Raw genomic sequence first — 6784 nt, 5'->3', positions numbered from 1 at the left:
AAGGAGATATACTCAGTGAGGTAAGTATGGAGGTGATAGACAACTAACACACAGTTTTTGTTTTCTTCGTATATGCAATGGAGTATTGAATAACATGAATGTCTCATCATCCCTGCACAAAAAGGCAACAAACTTATGTGACATTTTGAAAACTGTGGTGGTTAACATGGCTACAGGTAGGCACAATCATGTGGTGTTGGGTGAGGTGTTATATATGTCTCATCTTTAAACATTATTCTATTATGGTCACTGCTGTCATCTTCATTTGACAGGTGTTGGTGATTTATAGTACAGTTGTGGGCACATGTGTAAATGTTTTCATTCCAAGAAGACAGGTGTCTGCATGTCAGTCTCACTCCCATCTCAGGCCCTTTCCAGCACCTTGTAGCAGCACCTGGAGGACCCTCCTCCAACCCCTCTCTGCCATTATTTCTCTTTTTCCTTCATAAATGTGACACATTTGGCAGTGGGGAACCTGTTTGTAAACTGATAAATGAACTAAGACTCATTGAGGCAGGAGACATGGGGCTCCAACTCCCCAAATTTACAGCATCTGAGTGAACCCTTATGATGGTGAGGGCTCTGGGCACAATGGTGTGTCAGGGAAGGTTCTTGAAATGTAGAAATGTCTACTCAGGTCAGGGTGCTGGGTCATGGAGGTGGATTTGTGTTCTCATCACCTGAACTAAATCAGAAACCAGTATATCCTCAGATCAAGCACTGTGTCACTTAAATGTGGCCTGAAAACTAAAAGGGTTTTATGTAATGATTAGTTCTCCAGTGTGTGGTATTTCAGGGACATCAGCTCCCTGCCAACTCAGCATTTCACTGATCATAAGCTAACTTAACACAGACAACTGTCACTATTGCTGCCCCAGAATATACACTTATAGTTCTTTTGGAAAGAATTTTCTCTATTTCAAAAAGAAATTTTAATGTTTTCATTAGTGATTTAGTAATAGTTTACATGATTGCAAGTATATATGGAGGGTTAGAGAGATAGGGCTATAGTTATCAAAAACCATTTTGATGCATGTTCCAAGTTTGATACCAGCAGCACCAAAAGCCAGAGCTGAGTAGTGCTGTGATAATATAAAAGAATATAAGAATAGAATAGGTAAGATAATATTTGGGGGTCATATTCCATGACACCTACACCATCACAATTCTGTGGTCCCAACATTAGCAATAACTTTCATAATTCTTACAAAACTAGCTCAATCCCTGTGACTTTTGTGAGGGGGAGTCTGTGTACTTCACTACTCGATTGCTTACATGAGAGAAACTACCCAGTACTAGTTTATCACCTCCTTACTCACTTCACTGAGCACAATCACCCTCAGCTTCATTGGTCCTAAGGGACCCAGTATCACCCACCCAAAATGTAGGGTAGTACTCCCTAGAGTCCCCTAATTTCTTCATCCACTCTTGTGTAGTTGGGTATGAGAAACAGTGCAAAACGCACTCTGTCTATGCCTTAAAATAAGGACTGAGACACTGAGAGTCATGAGCAAAGCAAAAGTTTGACATATATATGTAAGCCAGCAATCATGCCAAAGGCAATCTTCAGAGCCTATTTCTATGTTACTGGCCATGGGAACAACCTGTCCTCTTCCCCTTTGGCGAGAAAGAACTGGCTCTCAATCTAACCATGTTTCGGAAAACGGGATGGGAACAGATATTAGAAGGGAGCCTGGGGTCTGCTATAATGGTAAAGGGAGTGCAAGGAAGGGATTTTGGCTGGGACAATGTGGATATCATGGGAAAGGAAGAGTGAAGATGGTCCTGGGAAGTCTAAGCTAATTTTGAAGAAAAATAAGGCATGGTTGTCAACACATAGACAGGTAAAAAGTCAGGGGTCTGTAGTCAGACTGGATTGATAGACATCAATGAAAATGCTACAACCAACTGGGCCTTTTCATACAATGGGCATTTCAGCTCTATCCACAGCTGGAGTGTGAGGATGGCAGCTGTGAACATAGGGGATCCAACTGTCCACAGAATGAGGGATACAACTTCACACCATCCCCACCACCAGAGTTCTACAACTCCTTGCCCTTCAATGGAAATTGCAGTGATTCTCATAATGCCACAGATTTGGGTTGACTACTATTTCCATAACTATATCTATTGTTCCCTATTTTTTCCTATGGTCCTGCTTTCTCTTTCATTTTAAGTCACATGTGAACCAATTACTACCTTTGAATTTATTTTTTCTCTCTCTCTCTTTCTTTCTTTCTTTCTTTCTTTCTTTTAGTATTGTCATGGAATTGGGTCAGCGCCATGTAGTCATCTACTAACATTTTTCCCCCTCTGGGAGTCTGGACAAAAATTCCTAATTGAAAAGCAATGGGCAATATAGAATTCCCTGCTTCATAGTAGAATGTAGACATAATCTCTAGATTGAGAAGATGGACTATGTTTTGGGGCCATTATACACACTGTGAGGTCTAAGACACAACTTGCAGTGTTCCAGGTGAAACAAAGTCAGTCACATGCATCAAGAAGCCAAAGCCTGATAATAATATCACAGTCTACAGAGCCTATGTACTATAAACAAACACTTTTCTCCTATTTTATTTACTTATTTTACCAGAGCACTGCTGTACTTTGGCTTATGTTGTTGCAGGGATTTGAGTTTTAGGCAAGAAAGTCTCTGTGCATAACCATTATGCCATGTATTCTAGGCTTTAATGAAATCCTTATACCTTTTACTATCTATGAGGAAAGGCTAATTCTAAGATGTTTCTCAAATGGAGAAAGTTTTTGCTAAAGCAATTTTACAAAAAAAGGAAATTGGGCGAGCATGATGTGGTGCAGTAGATAAAGTGCCTGACTCTCCACCATGAGGCCCTGAGTCCCTCCTTCGTGTGACACATGCCACTGTGATGCTCAGGCTCTGTCTCTCCATCCCACAGTGATATTAATAAATCAATTTTGTTATTTATTTATTTGTTTGTTTGTTTGGTTGTTTGTTTGGTTGTTTATATTCCTGCTGTCTTTTACAAGGATGGTATGAGAAATCTATTTGCTTTAAAATTGACAGTTTTGGCTGGTTCAGTGCAGGTGGTACAAAGCGCAAGGATCTGCATAAGGATCCCCGCCTGCGGGGAAGTAACTACACAGGTGATAAAGCAGGTATGTAGGTGTCTATCTTTCTCTCCCCTATCTGTCTTCCCCTCCTCTCTCAATCGCTCTCTGTCCATCTAACCATGATGTTAACTACAACAACAATAAAAAGGGCAACAAAAGCTAAAATAAATAAATAAATAAATAAGAATAATAATTGATGAATGGCAGGGCAGCTGTGCAGTGGGTTAAGGGCACATGCCACAAAGCACAAGAACTGGTGGTAAGGATCCCAGGTTGAGCCCCTGGATGCCCACTTGCAGGGGGGTCTCTTCACAGGTGGTGAAGCATGTCTTCAGCTGTCTGTTTCTCCCCTATCAATACAAATCTTTATTCATGCAGGCACCCCAGAGTGGGCCCCAAAACATAGCCCATCTCCTCAATCTAGAGACTATGTCTACATTCTACTATGAAGCAGGGAATTCTATCTTGCCCATTGCTTTTCAATTAGGAATTTTGGTCCAGAGTTGGGCGTGTAGGCACCTAGTTAAAACCCTATGGAGCCAAAAATCACAATGGCTAGCTTCTGCCTCTCCCTGCATGGACCCCTTCTCCTCCATATACACAAAAGTCAAGCCTGCCCAGGAAGTGGCTTCATAATCCCTACATCCTTAAAAGAAGGACAGAGAAGTTTTTGCTACCCAAAAACTTCATCTTCAAGTAGGCTACTTGAAAACTCTTGATGATTTTCAAAGACTATTGGGTGACATAAATTGGATTAGGCCATATCTTAAGTTTACCACTGGAGAACTTAGGCCACTCTTTGAAATTCTTAAGGGAGATTCCAACCCTTCCTCCCCGCCCCCCGCTCCTTGACCCCTGCAGCTACATGCGCTTTATGGTTGGTAGAAGAAGCCATTCAGAAATAGGGAGTCTCCTTTATTTCCTATGAAGTACCACTTCTGTTTGTTATTTGTGCAACCTCACATACACCTACATGAGTGTTTTAGCAACGTGGCCCTATAATTTGGGTTCATCTTCCAGTTTCCCCCCCTAAAGTACTTGCTCCCTACACCTCCCTGGTTGCTGAGCTTATTCTTTCAGGACGTGAACAGAGCCGCCAGTTCTTTGGTAAAGATCCTGAAAAAATAATCACACCACATTCCAAAAGTCAATTAAAATGGCTCATGCAAACCACAGACGAGTGGCCCATTGCTTGCTCCTCCCTTTTGGGAGAAATTGATAATCATTACCCTGCTGATGAATTACTTCAATCTGTGAAGGTTCATTCCTTCATTTTCCCAAAGTACACTTCCCCCACCCCTTGTCAAATGCCTGCTTAGTATTCACTGATGGCTCCTCTAATGGAATGGCCGCCTTTGTTATAGATGGACAGGCTGCCTCTATTTGCTCCCCCTTCAAATTGTCTCAACTTGTTGAGCTTTTTGCAATAATACAGGTTTTTCAAAAATTAAAAATCATCCTTTTAACTTGTACACTGACAGTGCCTATATTGCTCATTCGGTTCCCATTCTTGAGACGGTTTCCTATATTAAACACTCCACAAATGCCGCCCCTCTTTTTTCTCAGCTTCAAAAATTGATCGCCTCTAGATGTCAACCCTTTTTTGTCGGACACCTTTGCGCTCATTCCGGTCTGCCTGGCCCCCTCTGGAAAGGAAATGCTTGTGCAGATGCTGCCACCCGCTTGATGTTTCCAGTACTGATAGGTTCTGTAGATCAACCCCAAAGAGTCATGCTTTACATCATTTAAACGTTCAGACCCTTTGCCTACTTTTTAAGATCACTCGTGAGCAAGCTCGTCAAATTGTTAAACAGTGCCCCACTTGTGTCACACTTCTACCCACCCACCCCCACCTGGGTTTTAACCCCAGAGGTTTGGTCCCAAATGAAATATGGCAAATGGATGTTACACATGATCCTGAATTTGGCAACCTTAAATATCTTCATGTGACTATAGATACATTTAGTGGATTTATCTTTGCTTCCTTATATACTTGAGAAGCTTCTAAAAATGTTATAGCCCATGTTTTAAATTGCTTTTTCTGTCTTGGGCAGTTTTAATGGTAAAACTGATAATGTCACAGGCTATACTGGACAAAAGTTTCAGGAATTTTGCCGCCTGTTACAAATTAGACACATTACTGGCATTCCTTATAATCCTCAAGGGCAAGGCATTGTCGAACGTGCCCACCAAACTATCAAAAATTCTCCCCATAAATTAAAGAGAGATGAATTATACCCCCAGAAGGGGTCCCCTAGAAATATTCTTCATCATGCCTTGTTTGTTATTAACTTTCTAAATTTAGATGCCCATGGCAATTCTGCTGCTGATCGCCTCTGGCACCCTGAGACAAATAAAGATTATGCCACAGTCATGTAGAAAGACCCGCTCCCCTTCAAATGGAATGGCCCAAATCCAGTCCTCATATGGCGGAGAGGTTCACCCTGTATTTATGACACCAAAGAAGGATCAGTTAGATGGCTGCCAGAAAGGCTGATAAAACTAATTAATAATAGAAATAAATCCAGGGAGCAATCTTCTCCCTGAAAAAATTTACCCTTCTCTTTTTCAGGAAGATGATGGGATTCAAAATACTGACAGTGTTCCTGTGGATGGTCATCTTGTGCGGATGGACACCCACAGTAGCGCCTGACAAGAAAGGAGCCACCTCCCCATTTGTTTGGCGATTTTTCCTGACAGAAGACTACACCAACTATGCTAAAAAATAAAATTATGGTCATCTTTTAGTCACGGCTTATTGCCCGCCTCAAGGGTGCCAATCTGCCATTTTGCTAAATTTCACAGATTTTAAGGCACAGCCCAGAAAGGTTGCCCCTGCCCTGTGCTTGTTGTTTGACCAGAGTCAGTCCTATTGCACAGATAGATGGGTTGAAGAAAATGTGGGCTGCCCCTATAAATCATGTAACATCCATAATGTTAAGACCCTAAGAGGTAATGAAGTTATTGCCCAGCTTCCCTATAACAGCCATAAATTTTTTTGCTCTTCCACAGGCTATACCTGGGTTGTTTGGGATCCCTGGGATTCCCGCTGGATCATGCCATTCAAAGGAGCCATGTATATAACCAAAAATGAGACCTAGGCTAACAGCCGTTTTTATATTTGGCATGCTCTTGCTCAAGTTCAAACAACCCTTCATGCTGAAATTCAAACATGTGAGAAGGAACTAAATACACAGCTCTCAGCTTTAGCTACACACCACCCCTTTTCCTGGCTACCTCTATTAAGAGAAGGCCTAATTCTTGCCAATATCACTGGCCTTGACAATGTTTCTGCATGTTTTCTTTGTGCCTCGTTAGGATGTCCCCCTTTGAGGGCAATTCCATATCCCACCTCACTGAATACTTCTGGCACATCTGGTAAGGCCTTTTCTCCCATTTTTGAAGTTTCCTTGTAATTAGCTCCTGAACAGGAAAAATTTAGCTTTTGTGATTCCAATGCTAGTATCAGGTTGTGCAATCAGACTGCCTTACCTGCCACAGATCTTATTGTCCCTGATGTATTTTTCTTTTGGTGTAATGGTACCCTTTTAAAAAATCTTTCTAGCCAAATAGATGAGAGATTGTTATGCCTTCCAGTTACCTTAGTACCCCAGTTGAACCTCTTTACTGCTGCTGAGTATTTAGGTTGGGACAGCCCCTCGTCCCCTAAAATAAAATGGGATGTTTTTCT

Source organism: Erinaceus europaeus, chromosome 9 (assembly GCF_950295315.1).
Source record: "Erinaceus europaeus chromosome 9, mEriEur2.1, whole genome shotgun sequence".
Lineage (NCBI taxonomy): Eukaryota > Metazoa > Chordata > Mammalia > Eulipotyphla > Erinaceidae > Erinaceus > Erinaceus europaeus.
The sequence above is the reverse complement of the archived record's forward strand: the minus strand, read 5'-3'. Positions refer to the sequence as shown.